The following is a 19,129-nucleotide window of genomic DNA, read 5'->3' as shown; positions in this document are numbered from 1 at the left end:
CACACCGCTTGTCCCAGAATGCCCCCCCCCCCCCCCCCCCCCCACCCCCACCCCCCATATCCCAAGCCTCACAGTGTTTTCCTTCTCCACCGCAAACCCTTTCTGGCTTTCCATAATTAAAGAGGGCATTGAGACGGGGAGCTACAAGAAAATGGCTGCCACATTTGGTGGAAAGAGCTGGGAGAGTATGATGGGATGAAGACCAGTTGTATCCCACAGAGCTGAACACGAGGCCTCATCATTATCTGGATGCTTCTCACGCCTTGTCATGGACAGAACAGAACATGTGGGTGTCTGCTTTGAATATGACTTTTACACAAATACACACACACTGTCCTTGTTAAAGAGAAGAAATTTGAAGTGGTCGGTTCCCCCTAATTACGATGAGACATATTCTGGTCACTCGCTAGTGGTTTCTCGTCATACTAAGGGTGTAACACGAAACTACTTCCTGCATCAGTTTATGACCCAAAGGGGCCAGAAGTGGTTTAATTGTTAAATCCATACTTCCATGTATACTTATAATAAGTTAAGTTGCCAAAAAAACAGAGACCCATAAATATACACATTAGAATTAGAATAAACTTTTTACCTAGTCTAAATAAAAGCTGTTTTACTGCCAGTGGGTCAGTTGGAAGTTAATGGTGAAAATGGAACAGGAGGTTTCAACAGGAAAATACAGTCACATGCGTCACGGTGCCACATTTAATGACTTTTCTTGAAAAAAATGTGTTGAACGTTAAGGCGGACTAACACGTATGTAATGAAACATGGACAGGCTGCTCATGTGATCATATTGCATACAAAAGGTTTTATATGGTAATGGAGGGATCAAAATAGAATTGGTAATACATAATGCAAATTCTTTCCATAATCAATGTTCTGGTTACTCTGGATAATCAGAAGACACTATTATCTACCAAATAAATAAACCACATGAAAATGATCACAATGAGTCCAGTACAAATCTCATTGGCAGGCTCCTTAAAACTTTAACTGTATGGAACTAAAACTATCAAACTATCAAAGGTAATGTGTTTATTTCTAATTTGGGTGAACCAACCCTTTCGGAAAACCAAACTTGGTATAATGAGTTTTCATTACAATTTGGATAATTAGGAGGCTTTTGTACATCGGGCTCATTTCCCAACATAACGGTTCAAACCACACATTGTACTCTTTCTCTTGGCCTGAATAAAACCCAGTGTCTTCACTGCCTGAAGAGGTGATGGTGAACAATGGCCACGCCAATAAATAAAAAAAAAGCAGGCTATTAACCGTCACTGCTTTGCCTTGCTCTCTATCATCACATGACCCACATGCTGGACGACATGTCACAGCTAGCGTGGCCTCATTTGCATAAGACAATCACCCCTTTCGGACGCAGGGCACAAATGTTGTCTAGACGACATGCTTTGGACGGGTGAAGCCCCACACACACACACACACACACACACACACATGCATACGCCTTCATCCACTCAAACGGGCACATGCATAAACACCTATATCTCTATCTCTGTGCATCCATTCACACACACAGACACACTCACGCCACTTCAAACACCCTAGACGCAGCCTCCAGCCAGGGTACGACTATAAATCAGCTCCAGGTCTGCCTCGGCTTGATTCGCATGCTGTGTTATTATGATGCGACGGATCAGGCCTGAGAAAGTATTAAATACATCACACACATGCAAATCCTTAGTGATGGAATGACAGGACGGCCCAGCCAGTCATTTAGATATGTAGATTGCCTCTTACTTTGGAGATTATATGATTATTCTGGTCTACGTGCCACTGAGGGTCAAAGGGACAAGTCTTTTGATATGAGATATGTGTTGATGCGACGACAATGAGTGTTGACAGTGCGTGCAATTATGTGTATATCACTGCATGTGCATGCATATGTGTGTTAGCAGCGTGTGTGTGTGTGTGTGTGTGTGTGTGTGTGTGTGTGTGTGTGTGTTGGTATAGGGTGGCCAGTGGCCCTGATTGTTTGATGTACGTATTTATCCAGTTGCAACGACTGTGGCAGCAGCAGGATGGGTCTCTGGAGAGCTGATTATATCTGTTTTGTCATCTGTGGCGAGGGTGATGCCGCGACACCGGGAACAACTACACAGCCTCCCTCTTCTGAAATGGGCACCGAGAATGTATGTGTGTTTGTGTGATGAATTTACTCGCAGTGCTTTGCATATAACAGAGAGATCCTCACACACGGCATAGCGCAGCTGTCACCCTGCAGTGCATGTGGTATGTTAGTGTACGAATTTGCATGTGAGGACTCCACTTCCTGTCCTGCGTTTATTATTTAAAAAAAAAAGTGGCACCAAACATCTGTCTGCTGTCACAGTGAGGAAACACTAATGGTGTGGGGCGTCGGAATTAGTGCAGAGGCAAAATGCGGAGAGGGAAATAGAACAAAATGAGAGAAGACACGAGGAGAGACGGAGAGATGACCAGAGAAAACATGTGGGTCACTTCAGCACTGTCCGAAAGGGTCTCATTTATCCTCCCCCTCTTTTCCCTCATGGCCCCCGAAGGCAAACTTCAGCTCTGCAATAAACAGCATCGCCTCTGTCAGGACAAGAGCAGAAGTGACTGTGAGAGCTGTTGCTGCAGACAGAAGTTAGTTATTGTTGGCCGAGGGTGTGTGCCATAACTCACCATGGTGGGCCAGGCCTGTCCTGGCTTCAGCAGCTTGCAACAGCACTAATCAACACCTTGCTATTCACACACCGAGCTAGCAGTCATTAACACGTAGTCTGCTTGTTTGCATATCTGTCAGCACTTTGCAATAGAGCTGATTCTTTTAGCACTTAAAACACGGTGGGCTGAAACTGTTTATCAGTTTGCCAAAAGTAGAAATATCTGTTGTTGTCAGCTTACGAGAAAGATGTTTTCGCTAATGGTCAGTTTAAAGTTATAATTCTCAAGATTTTTTTTATCATACAAATCTTAATTTTAAATACTGCACGGTTGGTATATACTCTGCAATAGCCATGAAATGTATTCACACACATTATTTACATTTAGTCAGCATAATCTTTGGCGGAGTCTGCCTTTTCCTGGCTGGATTTAAGACTTGCACATGCACCAGAGATGACAGGAAACAACATATGCACACACTGAATGACATTTAATGCAATTCTTTGCATATGGGCATACATCATGAAGGAACTTAATTTGGAACCCCGGGCCGTTTGAGGAGGAAACATATTTGCGTCGTCTCCATCTCTTGGATTTCTAACTGAGCTGCAACTACAAACAGAACTCTTGGGCTTCTTTCTATAAGACGTCCTTAGCGCAGATGGCAGGGTGAATGAAATTGTGTTTGTGGTGCTCACAACATTGACATTTCTTTTTTAAATTCAACATCAAGGTGTCTTTCCATTACGACGTCCCTCATTAATAAACCACAGAACATGCTGTGAGCAGTTTTCAATGGCAAGACTTTCTTGTAAAGAAATACTCCCCATTAAACAATGTGTGGAAAATATGTAATAAAAAAGGGTCTATATATTACCCTAATTAATAGAAAATTAGGGTAATTTACCTTCACATGTTAAATCTTTTCTCTAAATGTTTTTGTTGTTGGTATTAGGGTACTTAATATGTTCATCCTTGCCATAAATTGAATTGTCATCTCAACTTCAATTCTAATAGTCATTCTTCAGCACTCACTAAAAACATACGGAGAGCCTGTCAAAACTGGCCTATTTTATATGCTTCAAAGTCTGTATTAAACATGTTATTGTCACTTCATGTTATGAGTCCTGACGTAGAATACAGTACATGGTGAAACCGTTGTGGACTTACGTATAGAGGTGCAGATACAGAGCAACACCCGTGTATGCGGTTTGGCTTCTTGTCCTGCTGACGGACTTCAGTATACGACACATGCTGTTTTAACCTTTCTTTTTTTTTCAATTGAAAGATCTTCTCTCAAACCACTACACCACCATGCCGCCCCAAACTGCCTCTTAACTGTTTCTTCCCAGGGAACCTTTGGGTGGATACTGTTGAGCCTGGATTAGCCCTGCTCGCACACACAAACACGTGCACACAAACACATATAAACCTGCATATGCACCACTAGTCTTGTTTTATCCGCGCCTTCAGTGAGAGAAACAACTCTTTAATCATTTCATAAGATCATTTGCCTGGCAGATATGCCTCAGGCTTTTCCCATTACCCCTGGCTGCCTTGACCTAGATATGTGTGTGTGTGTGTGTGTGTGTGTGTGTGTGTGTGTGTGTGTGTGTGTGTGTGTGTGTGTGTGTGTGTGTGTGTGTGTGTGTGTGTGTGTGTGTGTGTGTGTGAGTGTGTGGGTGAGATCGTTGTTGATGGAGAATAGAGCGATGAGTGTAAGTCCATGCATGGCTATGTCCAGCAGTGGCTAAAATACAAACCAGGAGGGGTGGGGGGGGGCGGAGGCGCGGCCAGGATTACATTTCACCCAGATACAACAGATACGTTTTTCTGATTGGCTATTCGTGTCGCCCGTTTCTTTTTATTGATTGGCAGGGGATTCGGGGGAGACGTGCTTGATTCCTCCATGGTGAGGGCAGCGCGACCAGGTCATGTTTGCGCGCAGCGGCACATTAAATAGCCTAGAGTTTTTTTTCATCGTGAGAACTACGATGTGTGGCGGGAGGGCGTGACTTAAGACCGAAATGCGTGACAGTCACGCTCAATGCGTGACACTTGAGAGCCCTGGTATTGAAATGTTGCATTGCCACTTGAATCCCATACAGAGGAGGTCCACCCCTGCATGTGTGGTGACTGAAAGCTCGTCATTGAGCGGCTTAGTTATAAATGTGGATGACCTTCTTGGGCCGCTGTTGCCAAAAGGCCCTCATAAGTAGAATAGAAGCAAAAATATGGGTGTTAAATATTTTTCCTGTTAAATCTGGCAAGCGAGTGAGACATTTGGAAAAGAAAACAGTGGAAAAGACAAGCAAGTTACTGTCATAATACTGTACATTCGGACCATATGCCTAATACTCACACAAGTCTCTTTATGAATTCCAATGATTAGAAAAAAACATATTTGCACAAACAAGACTTTCCATAAAAAGACAGATTGCATGCACACACAAAACCAATTTAAATGGACAGTTAAGTCATCAAACAAAACATGAGCCGAGCAGACAGCAGGGAGCGGTCACCCTTCCAAGACCTCTTGTACAGTCAGCCTGGCTCCTGCCCTGCTCGCCTCGGGACAGTGGAGTGACGGATGGAGGGACGGAGGAGCTGCGAGTCGGGGGAGGAGGTGAGCATGAATCAGTGACAGCCTGAGAGATGTCAAGACGGGAGGTAAAATAGGGGACGGAGGGACAGAAAACAGAAAGAGACGAGGAGGGGAGAGGAAGATGGTGCGTTAGAGAAAGGCGGAGAAGAAAACAAAGGATTAATCCACTGTTGACTTTGGGTGCAGAAATGACCTTTGAACCCATGAATAAGTAATTAAATCGAGTCCTTATAAACATATGGACTTTATTTATCCTCTCCAAATGAGTGCAGCACACAGGTAACTCTGGAGGAGTTCATGTTCCTAATCCTGACTGAAGAAGCAACTTTTAACTCCAGGTTGTGTGTAAATCAGGCTGGCAGCTTAAGCATTAGGTCGCCTGCTGTTTACCAGGGCACTCGTGTTTTTTTTCCCCTCATTCTCAATCATACTGTAACACTGTGAAAATTGTAACCTGTGAAACCGGAGGTATTGATTAAGGTGAAGCAGTGAATCATATATCCTGAATATTTATGCATATTTTGCACAAGACTACTGGAATACTAAATTATGCCTTTGCTGGATGTCGTACCAGACTGTGCTTTGACTGACACACACTCAAACCCAGCGTGGTCTATTTCCACATTCAAGCTGCGGAGAGATAATGCTGGTTTCTAATCCCGTGGAATAACCTCCGGCTATACAAGCAAACCTGATATTTCTGATAGCACTCTGTCTGCGAGATTGCAGTCGAAGCTGCACTCCATACCCGAAGCAATATCACATGCTCTTGTATCTCTTCATCCCAGTTTCAATCAAACATCGGTCGAACGTTTCACTTGATGCGTGCAGGGAGCGGCCTTGGACGGCCGTAGGGTGCAAGGCCAGTGTGTTGCCATCAGGACTCCCCGTGCATGAAAGGACATCTAATATCTGCAGACCTGTGAGCACGTTGAATTCTCATACACAAGGACAAAAGGATGCGCGTTAGCACTCATTCAATGCTCAACCAATTCTAACACAAAAGTAATACATTTCATTGTGTTGTGGGAAGTGGCAGTCAAAGATCAAAGCTGGACTTCGGAGCGAAAAAGAGTGATTGAAGTTAGCCGATGCCGAGACGCAAAAGTAACACTGTGTTGTGTTACTGCAGCTACCCATAAGACCATGACATATTATCCAGGAAGACCACTTTTAATAATACTTTCATGGGTTTAACAGCTTGTCAGACGCCAAAACACTGCAAAGCAGTTCATATGACCATGAGACAGTTTAACATTTTAGTGACCTCTGTCCCAACGATCACATGAAAACTAGAATTATGTTGCGTCATAACACAAGGCAGACAGACAAATGTGCGCTTGCACGTATGTGTTACTGGATGATATGGTGTTGCAATAAAAGTTGAGCCGAGTTTAACTTCTTTGCTGGACAAGACAGCATTTATTGCTCCGGCCTCAGACTGTCTGACCATCTCAACTCCACTATTTGTCACTTTTGCAGGCGGTTTTGGGGGGTTTTGTAACTTTTAAATTCACTGAATCAGGATCTTTAGCTTCCATAACGTGACATAATGTGAGGGTGAGGTATCATTTCAAAAGACCAAATTGTTCATGGATTTGATTGAAAGTTAAAGTCGAGATAACATGAAAAATTATGTATTTTTCTTTTAACCCATCAACAACCATCCATTAATCAATCTGCAACTTTCAATGACCAGGGAGGTGTGTCTGTCGAGCCTGTCAACTTTTTAGAGGTCCAATGAAGGACCGCTTAAAAGGATTTCATTTGAATCCCTCTTCTAACTATAATAATCCGTTTCACTCGCGCAGACTCACAGTACAGAAGACGCTTTCACTTTTTGTTCACTGGTACTTTAAGAATGTTGTCACTCTGCAAACATAAATCTGGAGAATAGGGAGTGAGCTGTAGAGGACAGTTCACCTTTTTCCAACCGGTAAACCAACACACACCTCCAACCCTACTTTAGATAAATCTATATACATCCCAGGGGCCGGATAGGTTGTCAAAAGTATTTTTACATTTTTCAGGTAGATATAAGAGAAGGATGACCTAACCCCACTCGGGAAAATCAGAATTTATGTGATTTGGGTGAACTGACCTTCACATTACTTTTCTTCTTGTCTTTTATCAGTGGTGGTCTGCTCAGCCTTCTTCTTTCTGCTCTGCAACAGTGTCAAGCATGTTGACCAGTGAACACACTCCAAATCATATATCATTAAGATATATGTGAACTATGTATGTGGACTGTGACCTTTCCAAACACGTTGACACGATCCTCAGACTACAGCCCCGAAGTGTGTGTTGCAGTGTGTGTTAGTGCTGTATGTGCATACATTTATCTTTAGGAGTGTGTGTGTGTGTGAGGACAGGTCCATATCTGTGTGTGACCCTTTCCACCTAAACTGTCTGCGTTACCCAACATGTGTACGTGCAGGGCATGTGGAAAAGAACTCATGGACAGCATTTACTTGGATGCATGTATAGGAGAATGTGTATGTGAGGGCCACAGGGACTATTTCTGTCTCGTAATATGAAGACGGTTACTTGTCAGCCGGGTGAGCTCTGGTCATGGGAGGACATGTGAGGCGAGGGGGATACTGTATACAGAGCATGTGTGTATACGATAAAGGCTTATCTCTGTGTGTGTTCTCTCTCTCTCTCTGTGTTCTCTGTGCATTATCAATTTGCTGCAAAGTCAGGCCTTGTGTACTGTAAGGGTTCATTATGTCGCCGTGTGAATGATAACTCGTCGTGTTGATTGCTCTGTATCGGCCTCGCCTTGAGGAAGGGATGATGGTAATGAGTGTGTGTATGAACGTAGCAGAACCTGAGACTCAATTTCGTGCTGTAGAGATAATGAAACAACATCTTGAGGTTGACTGCATAGAGCTGAGAGGTCAATTCAGCTATGAGGAAGGCAAATATTTTCCTGCCCGAACTGTGTTTACATTTCAGTTTAGTGAGGGCAGAGTGATTGCTTTGCTGGCGGCGGGTCAGGGGAGCGTACTGCAGACAGACTTGACAATGCATATTTCTTGCCCATAAATTGTCTTTACTCTGAATAATTCATGCTTAAAAGTGTTTCATACGGCTTTTTATGACACGGTAGAGTGTTTCCTACTTTGAGAGTTGTTAAGCTACCTCCCAGCACCTGTCTTCACTGTAGGATTGGAGCTTTAAAGGTCATTGTTTATTTCCGTGCACAGAAGATGATATTCAGCTTTAGATGGTCCCAGAAGGACTCCTATCTGCCGTGAACTCATTCCAGGATGCGTTCAGTGGATCTTTCTTTTCATATATCAACACAACCGGCAGAACAATCATCCTCAATCACCCCTTTTCTGTCTGTCATTCGCAAACCCCACACCACATTGGCAGTGCTCCCAAAAGCTAACGTGGCATCACATTCTTGACTAAACGTGCATAAAAACAAATTAGCCTGGCCCATACAATTTGCAAAGAGATGTGTGCAGCCAGCCAGCAAATAGATGTCATTCCAAACCAAGGTCATGATGGTATTGAGGCTGGAAATTTAGGATTGATGTTTGCACATGTCGAGCTCCTCCGCTTTTCACTCTCAGTCTGACGGGTTTGATGCAAGCTTATGGGACACGAGCTGCTGGGACCGGGACGGCACGCAGAGACGATCCTTGTCAACCTTGTGATTTAGAGCTGAGTTAAAGCCCAACTTATCTGCATTTTGATGTTTGCAGAAAGCGGTGCATAAATTCATTTGACCGGGACACATTTTCAGTTTTCTTTGGCACAATCCTATTTTAAGGCTTGAATTAATAATTTAACCTTTGAGAAAGTGTGTGGGTGAAGGACGTGGACGGTTCATACAAACATGAAGTAACTGAGTAAAGTTTTCCAGCTTCTTATTTGGTCTTAAACTATATAGTTGGAGAAACACTGACATGCCATCCTCCAATATAATCACTACATTATTCTACACTGTTGTATCACTTTATATCATGTTTTAGATCTTTACAGACATTTGGTTGTGGATGACCTCTGCCATCTGAACTTTTTTTTTTTTTAATCCAATGTGTTTTCAGCATTGGCTAAAACTTCATTATGTGAGACCTTAATGCTGCTAATGTGTGAACATAATGATTATAATCCCTCCCCTCTTTTCTCTGACCTAAACCAATATGTAGAAACATATTTATTGTAGCCTCTTTAGATGCCACAAACTGGTCTCACATTTTATGGATGTGACAAAATATGGAAATGACCATAGGGCATTTTAATGCACCAAATAGGGAAATGTTCATGTTTTATATGTTATATGGGTTGAACATAAACAAATGTAAATGCTTTTTGTTTACCAAAACCCACATAGTAGAGCTGTCACTTTTTATTTAAAACTCAAACGTCTGAAGATTTTTGTGAATTTGAAGTGTCCAGTTCATAAGTGCAACAGTGGTTTGTCTTGTGGTCCAGCAGAGGGCGCTCCTAAAATCCAACTGGTTTTATTGCTCTTTTGACCTCAGTAAGTACACTAAGTTAAATGCTGAAACTGGAAGTAACTAGCAAGCAAAGCTGTGCTGATCCAACATGATCTCATGGGAGGATGTGTCGCTCGCCACTTTTGGGCACATGTCAAGTATCATGTCTACACATTTATGGTCCCGTTCTCATTCCAAACTTATCACATATGAACTTAAATGAGTCGCCACAAGCTCGTAAAAAGGCCTTCAACGGTGAGATAGCACAAGAAGAAGTGAAGACTATACTGAAGGTGAGACGCTGTCTGATCACCTATTGCCACAGATTTGACAGTCACAGCTCATTGTATCTCAGACTCATGCATGACACTATACATGGGTACGGGTTGTGTTTGAAATCATTTCAAGGATTTACATGTTCCATGGGAAGGACCAGATTCTAGGTAAGTCCTACTAAGTACTGTCAGCACCCATTGCAGCCAGAGCAGAGACAAAGCGAGGAAGTAATAATGTTAGCAATGGCCAATCTGTAGTTGAGCAACACTATCCAACACCACAACAAGGTGTCAATGTGCAGGTGCATTTATCAATCTATACACAACTATTTATACACTATTCTCAAGAAAGCATGAAAAGTCATAAAGCATAAGTGATAAAACAATAGTAAGTATGCTTTTGAGTGGTAAAGAGGGCCCAGACCCCATGAAGAACAGGTATGTACTTATATGCATGTATTCTTGTGGCTTCGTCCGAGTCATTGGGATGCATGGTAAATATACAGCATGTTATGGCAGCCGAGGCTTTTCACCCTGCATGGTATGCAGAATGGGGCAGTGTTGAATGGAGCAGGGTCTAATAAGTCCCCAGGCTATGGCAGCCTGGTCTGTGGTAGGTGGATGATGGATCTCAGTGCCAGGGTACATAATGGCGGGACAGGGGAGCACGGGGGTGAAGGACAACACTCTGCCCTCTCTCCTTAATCAGATGCAGATCAAGCTAAAAGCAGCGGAGCAGCAAATCCCTCCTCGAACAGCGAGCCTCTAGACCCTCGCACAATCCCTTCTCCCTTTCCTCTTTTGGCCCCTCCTCCTCCTCCTCGCTTCATCCTGCTCTCTTTTCTTCTGATTGTCTTAGCAACAGAGCTTAGGGAGCGAGCCAGAGGAGGAGATGGATGCTCGGGGCCCTTTACCACAAAGATCATATAGGATAAGTGCAAAAGCCCGTTGTGGCTTGTTGATAAAGTATTGATTTCTCCGCAAGCTGCTGTTTACGAATCACCTTGCAGGGAATGACCCCCGAGACCTTAGGGTGTGAGTTAGGAGCGTGTGAGGGAGGGGAGGGGGGTGCAACTGGGGACATGAGGGGGTAATGTGAAAAATGAAAAAAAGCGGAAGGGAGAGCGAGAGAGAGAGATAGACAGATAGAGGAACAGAGGAGGGAGATAGGAATTGATTGGGGACCAACCTGGCTGTTAATTGAAGAGACAGATCAATGATGGTGGAATGTTGAATTTGGGAAAAACGAGGCAGGAGGCTCTGCTTCTCGATACCGGTGGACAACATAAGACCAAGCACACAATCACGAGTGTGCTGCTGACAGACTCAAATGAAGCTTCATCTCCTTGATGCCCCCTCTCTCTGTCTCCTGAGAGATCTAGGCCTTGAAGAATATGCGGAATGTTAATGTCATCCTCAACCTAGACGCTCCTTCCTGTCTTCTGTTTAGGAAACGGTGGTAAACAATGTGGGAAAAGCCGTTTGGGGCATCCAGGCTAGTTCCAGGGTGACTGACACAGACAATGTCAGTACCCCTTAGGGTAGAAACAGGCCAGACACATAGCACCCAGCTTTCAATTCCAGTCTGAAGAGTTTAAGCCCCCATTCAGAGCTGGTTTTCTCTCTTTTCCACCCCCATCTTTACCCAGTGTCAAGGTGAAGGCCTCAGATTGTCTCTCTGTGTGGCCCCTCATTTTAGATTGATCTGATCAATAGGTCACCATTTAGTGAAAATGTGACCCGAGTAGTTTTCTCCTGTCTAGACTAGATGTAATTTGCAAAGTCCTCATAGCTAGGAGAATGAACCCCCCGAGCCAGCTCATTAAGTCAACACATTGTTGACCGCTAGGTGAATAATCCCCTGATTTTCGGTGTCAAAGTCAACACTTTGTACACACATCACCTCACCGCAACCTCTCTGCTGATTTTGCATCACTATACCTTATTCTTTTGTACCGAAGACGTCTTAAAACAATACGAGTTGTATTGTTATTTTTCTGGAGAAGACACTGAAAGCCATGATTATACTGCACAACAACGGCTGACATGCACACTAACAAGAAAGAAAAAGAAAGAAAGAAGCCAAACCGCTCGCTCCCACTATTCTTCCCTCTCTTACACCTTGTTGTCAGAAAATCTCATTTGTACCCGCAGCCCACAGAGCCACCTGGCAACATATGCAGCATGCAAATGGGGCTGTGTTTTCGGCATTGCCGGTTGTAGAAGGAGAGAGAGGGAGCTAGGGAGAGAGAGATTGCCCTAGAGGATTAATGACATCATTCTGTATGCACCTCTGGACTCCCACACCGCCAGGATATTACCCACCTCTGACATAGAGGGATAATGTTGGTTCTGTGAAGGCACCGCGTTCGGGGATCTATCTCTTCCTGCTGGCGTGCGAAAAATAATGGGGCTGGTTCATCATCAGATTGCGTGTCAGGTTTTGGGGGGAAAAAATGAATAAAAATGTGGCATATTGAAAATAGATGTGTCTGAGGCTGTGGGCTAGTTAAAGTGTACCGCCTGGGTCGGTGACAGTCTCACTAATGGCGGCGCTCCTTGCTAGCACAGCAACACTGCTTGCTGCAGCGGGGCGCAGTGTGTGGCTGCTCTACATACACTCACTGCACCACGTTATCCATCTTCTGCTGCTGATTATGTTTACTACCTTTATTTGACTCAGTGGAACAATGTGTCTATTAAAGGAGGCACAGAGGACAATGACTGCAAGTGGGTAAATCCCTCTGCAGATGCATGAGTGATGCACCACATTGGCCCTCTCTCCAGGGGAGCCGCTATCACAAACAGAATTCATCACTGTGCCATCGGAGCTGTTGTTGGCCTTTGAGCATCGCAGCTTCGATCGGTTGTCATCAACATATTACATGTTTGTCTTAGATTGCCTCTTTTCCCCACTTTTCTTGTACACTTAATTGCCACTCCAACAAACTAAACCTCCCCAAAAATGCTGTGTTAAAGTGAAACGAAAGTTAGAAGACCTTTTGCCTCTGTACTGAGACATTTTCTCCAGAGAAATGGAATATTTAAGAGGTGCACAGTTTCAAGAGGGATTTAAATGAAGTCCTTCTCGATGGACTGCTAAAAAGTGGGCGGGCTTAGAGTGTAGTGTGATACGGAGCTACAGAGGACTATGTTGCAGATTGATGGATGCCATGATATTATTGGTTGAAATTGGTCAGTAGCTTACAAAAACACAATTCATATTTTGATTGGATTTTGATATAGAAATACACAGAAATGCATGTTTTTTTTTTATGTTTCTTGCATATATTGTTTAAGTCTGCACAATATGACCAGGTATGTGATCTGAAAGGGTAAAAAATACATTTTCCATTTCATCTGGACTTTATGTTATTCAGGTGAAGTAGGTTTTTATCGTGTGAGTCTCACATTTTGAATAAATCTGCATATAGGCTGCTTCCACCTGAAAAATAATTCAGGAAAGATATGACACATGTTTTGCATGTTATATTCAAAAGCATGCATTGTAATAAAGAGGAAAGGACAAACCTTACAATTGTACCTGTAATATTTTAAAAATATCCTTTTTAATGCAAAACGCTTTCAAGTTTATGTGTCCCTTTTCATGAGGTTAATATTGTTCCCGCAGCAGACCTTGTGAGTAAAATACACCTATCAGCACTTCTATCTAATCAGCTGTCACTTCAACAGCATTATTCTGTTTGATGTGGATTGCCTCTCTAAAAGTCGTCCCTGCAAGTTGATTTGATGAATGCATGACTGGACTGTTAATGGAAATTCTGACTGGAAGGCAAGAATAAGACAATCCAATGTCCACAACATCTGTGTAATATGTCTGTAAAATATTCTGAAGTATTATCAAGGATATAGGGATGCTATTTGGTTTCTTGTGACTCCTTTGCAGGGTCTAACTCTTTCTCATAAGAAAATTATAACCTTTTGTGTGGGTTTTCTTCCTGAGTAAGCGAACTGAGCATCACACTGAAAATGTACTCACTGTTCTCACATGTCGCTGACATGCAAAACTGCCTGAACATTTACAGGTTGCATGTGGGAAAGGGACACACACACACACACACACACACACACGCACACACACACACACACACACTCATCTGAGCTGTTTATCCTGTCCTCCGGACCCGGAGGCCCCAGGCTTCAAGGCCAAAGAAGACCAGCCCAGAGGCTATAGGCTGTCCTATCCTGTTTCAGGCCCCTCGTAGCAGCCACATCTGTTTAATGCATACATCCAGCCATGAGGTCATGAGGTGGGAATGCGACAGGGAGCAAAGAGGGCTCTGGACTCGGCAATCCTTAGCGGCGATGGCTATTGTGATGTTCACTAAACACAGCGAAATAGTAAAAAAAAAAATGCTGTGTGTCACATTAGAGGAGGATTTTATTGTGTTGAAGGGTTGCCCACTCTTTCCAACTAAGTTGGTGGGCGATGGAAGCGAGAAAGCAGCTCCGATCATTCATAACTAAGAAAAATACTTTCAGACCGGCAACAAACTTGAGCTGAATTTGGCAAGCAAATCAGCCGCTTCTCTGTTCATCGGGATATATGTCATTTCTCATTGAGACCCAAAGGTGCGCCGATGAAAAAACAGAGCGATTTTCACCCCCGGGCTCTGTCATTGAGACATAATGGGACCTGCTCGGCCAAAGGCGCCTTTTTTGGGTTTCCATCAAATGGAGAGGAGAATGGATCCCAGAGGAAGGTATCAGTGTCCGTGCGATGTTCTCTGGTCCGACTGAGGAATGCCAAGAACAACACAGCGGGTTTAGTGCTTAGGACCTGGAGAGGAAATTACAAGCTAAAGACACTATAGATCTTAGGACATTTCCAGGTATTTAAGGCTATTAATCTGCTGAATTCCTTAATGACAATATTATGGTTAGTGGGCTACTGCTTTTACTCTGTCTGCCTGCTTGCCTACCGTAAGACACACGGAGCACACACATTTCAGAGTCCATGGACGCATGCAGTCAAGAATATTCTCATGAACACCAACAGATACAAGCAGCATTCACAGACATATGTACTCCTTCCCCACACAATACTTCAGCAGGTCTACTCTAACTGTGGCACACTGCCACTCACTGGTGTGTCAGAGGTGCTGCTGTGTCTTTTCTAATATCTTTCTCACCGCCTCGTATTCCGTACACTATCAATCCATCACTCTTTTTTTATTTCATTCAAAAAAGAAAAAAGATGTTTGTGTTGACAGCAATGTCATGGTCAAAGTTTCCATTTATCACAAATCATTTGAAGTTATACAACACACAAACACACACACACACCCACACACCCACACCCACACACACACACACACACACACACACACACAAAAGCCAGCTGCCTGCAGACTTATATGATAAAGCTTTTAAGGTCCAACTCTCTGAGGTCAGAGTCTCATCTCTTTCTCTTTTTCATGAACTGATCCTCATGCTGCAGCAGTAGCCATGTATGCAGAAGATGAGAAGGAATGACAAGAGGATAGGAAGCGAGAAATAAGATTAAGGGATGGGAGAGTGAGAGAAGGGCAGAGGATGTGCAGAAAGAGAGAGGGAGAAAGTGAGAGAGCAGCGCACTGTGTGACATGCGGACAGATGGTAGCCACGCTGCATAGCCGCGGAGGCACATGCGATAGTCGTGAACCGCGGTGGAGCCTCCCACACCCACGCCTCTACTGTTGACACCTCTGCATACTCAGGCGGGGAGAGGGGAGGGAGGGGGAGGACACTGGTTCATGCACTGTGTACTGGATGTTAGATGTGGAGCACCGCTTTTGTAAAAGAGAGTTCTGTATTAGAAGTATTAAAGCACATTGACATTTGTAAAAATGCAATGTTGAACTCCATTTATCTAGAAAGGGATTGCACATTTCTGGATCATTCTTTATTTAAGATGTCTGTTTTTGTTGTAAACTTTCAGAGATTCAGCGTCATCGGGCTTGACACAGTGAAACCAGTCTAGTGGCCACGGCTGAACAGCTAAAAGGTTGGAAAGATGACTTTCAAAGTGTGTTGGGGACAGCCTCGGTAACCAAAGAGGTTAAGGCATCAATCAAGTGCCACAGCATCCCTCTGCTGGTCATCATCTCTTGACTGTCAGCTGAAACAAAGGCATAAAATGCCCAAAAATAGTATCGGGAAAAGATGAGAATGTTGGTGGATGTAGGAAGAGGAAGAAACCAACAGCCAGCTTTGTAACTGCAGCGCACCAATTACAGATACAGGGGGAGCATATGGAAATCTATTGTATTTCAGCATATTGAAAACAGAGCTGGAGCATAATTTTCTGTCGCAGGCCTTTCAAACATCAAAATCCGGTTCATAAGCAATTTTCATAAAATTCAGAAAGGCAATTTAGTAACAAGGGCATGAAAGACTTTGTGTCTGTCTTTTGAGCTGAAAATATACAGTCAGGGACGAGGAATTTCAGGATCCCCAAAAAAGAGGGTGAAGTGAATCCAGGCACATATTATATATATTCCCCGATAAAGAAATTCTTCATTCCAGATCCAGTGAGTCAGAAGCTAGCGTAACAGAGGTTGGCCTTGATGTGACATCAGGACTCCATTGTACGCTAACATAGACCTATGACATTGGCAGGTGTCGTTTCTTTAAAGAAACAAAAAAACATTTCTGGTTTTAAAGTTATCTCTGCACCTCGACATCTTTTTGTGCCCTTTTTACATCATCCACCCTTTTCTCTCTTCCACTGCCTCCCACTCCTTTTACACCCGCCTCTCTCTCTCTCTCTCTCTCTCTGTCTGTCTTCCTCCTCTCCCCCCTTCATCGTACCAATGCAGGTTGGTCCGCGAGGCCCGTTGTGTTGTTTAATATGCACAGTCCATTCTTGCTCCTTTATTATTGTCCCACTGGCGGCGGAGGCCCTTTTCTTCGGCCAGACAATGGGCGGCGTCGTGACAGAGAGCACGGTGGTCATGTCCCATTTGCCACCCCGCGCTATCTCTCTATCCTGCCCCCCTTTCTCACCCGCCGTCCGCTTTTCAATAGCACCCTAATACTGTTACAGGAGAGAAAGACCTGGGAGCCTTCAATACGCCCCAAGCCTCCAGGGCCATAGCTATATACATACTATTAGCATAATTATAGCCTGAGAGAGAGAGACGGAGACAGATAGACAGAGAAATAGAGAGAGAGAGAGAGAGAGAGAAAGAGAGAGAGAGGCAGCAAAGGTGTTTGTAATGTGACAGTCTCCCGTACAACTCCACACACAGATAGACATTCACAGAAAGACATTCTTGAAGAAGGCCATTTGAATTGATGCAGTATTGGATTTGTCCTGATCTCCTATCGTTGGAATAGTTCACTTTGGGCCGGGACTCGTGGGTGGGCAATTCTCCTGTTGGTACCGGGGCGCCTGACTTTGAACTTGAACTTGGACCCTGGGGGTCGAGCAGATTGAAATTGAATTGAGAAGGGCTCCCCCTGGGATACTGGGCTGGTAAATGCAGGCAGGAGCAGCTGTGGCTTGTTAACATCTTTTCCCATTCGGTTACGTTATTCTGTGTTCATCACTGTTCCCGTGTAATGATGGGCTATCTAAGTTCAGCCTCAAACATCTATCATTCTGTCAAAATCATTACTTGCATGAAATGAAAGGATACTGTGGTTTTGGTCTTTACATGTTTAAATGTGAGAAACACTGAAATACTAAATATTGTTGTTTTGGTTGTTCTTTGTTTAATATAAAATAGCAGCAATGGCTCTTTTGAGAGAAACATCTATTTTGTCAAATCTCTATTGTATCATGACAATGATGATGAGGTGAGATGATGAGAAAGGAGGAGGACACATTAATGTGATGATAAAAACTAAATTGGCAATGGAAACATACTTAGCATATACATCAGGATATCACTTATGTGTTACTCAAGCTTCCCATGAAGAGACAAAGATCTGGGTGGAGCATTTATGAGGATGCTGCAGGTTCCTCACATTAATATATGAAACAAACACAAATGCCATATTTTCATCTGTGATTACACTATCTTATTGTGTCCTCTTCTACAATAATTTACAGTAATTGCACCCACATAAAGAATGAGGGCCATAAGCTGTACATCTTGATTTGCCAAACTCCTAATATTCACATGACAGTGGTGTGTGGAAACACACATTAAAGCTCCTTCTCCATGGGACTAAAAAACCCACTAACACCCTCTTACTTCTGGCTTTTGTCTTCAGTAAGAAATATAACAATCGGCATCCATTCCCGGAAATAAATGACAAATGATAATAATTCAAATCAACAGCGATTTGGACAATTATTATAACGTATTAATATACATAAAATAATATGCACACATAAAGTGACAGTCATTTCACCTCACTGATCCTTGTAAAATTCACTTCAGTCAAAAAAACGTCTTTCTTAGTTTGAGAGAGAGTTTGAATTATTATTACCTATTTTAGCAAGTTTCCCGTCTTCAAAAGAACCCACACTGGGTGGAAATGGGATAGCCTGTAATTTGCATTTTATTTTGCATATTTTGTGGACATTTTGGATGAAACTTGCTTTGCATTTGGAAGGAAACCGGACTATTGACTCAGAGAGATACTGTTGTATATTGTTTGTACATTGCTTTTCAGTAGGCATTCTCAAACATAAGATGTTCCAAGTCGTCCATCACAAACAACAGCAATGAAAGGTGTTAAGATGCATACTGAACAATGGCAAATCCTCTATTTGATTGTGACCGGGGACGTTTGCCCCACGCCTGTCATTACAATTGCTATCAGTAAAGGCCAAAATGAGTCCCAAAATAACCTGAAAAACAAATGAACATACTGTCACACTCAGACATACAGACAGGCGGTCATCCCCTAACAGTAAAATTTTGCCTTTCATGCAGCATCTACTGTACACCACACAACACCTCCGCAGAGTAAAACGATGATCTGTTCTCCACCCACTACATATTTTTCACAGGAAAGAATACCACAGCAATAGAAAAAGGCAACTCCTCGCTACCACTGGCCCAGTCATCCTGTTTTAGGGGCGGCTTTAAAGCATGTCACAAGACCTCATGCATAGTAAACAGAGCGGCCTCCATGGCTGACTGGTGAGCAATTTGCCTCGTAGATTGCCTGGCCCCGGGGCCTTG

Source organism: Taurulus bubalis (genome assembly GCF_910589615.1).
Source record: "Taurulus bubalis genome assembly, chromosome: 6".
Classification (NCBI taxonomy): Eukaryota; Metazoa; Chordata; class Actinopteri; order Perciformes; family Cottidae; genus Taurulus; species Taurulus bubalis.
Note: the sequence above shows the minus strand (reverse complement) of the source record.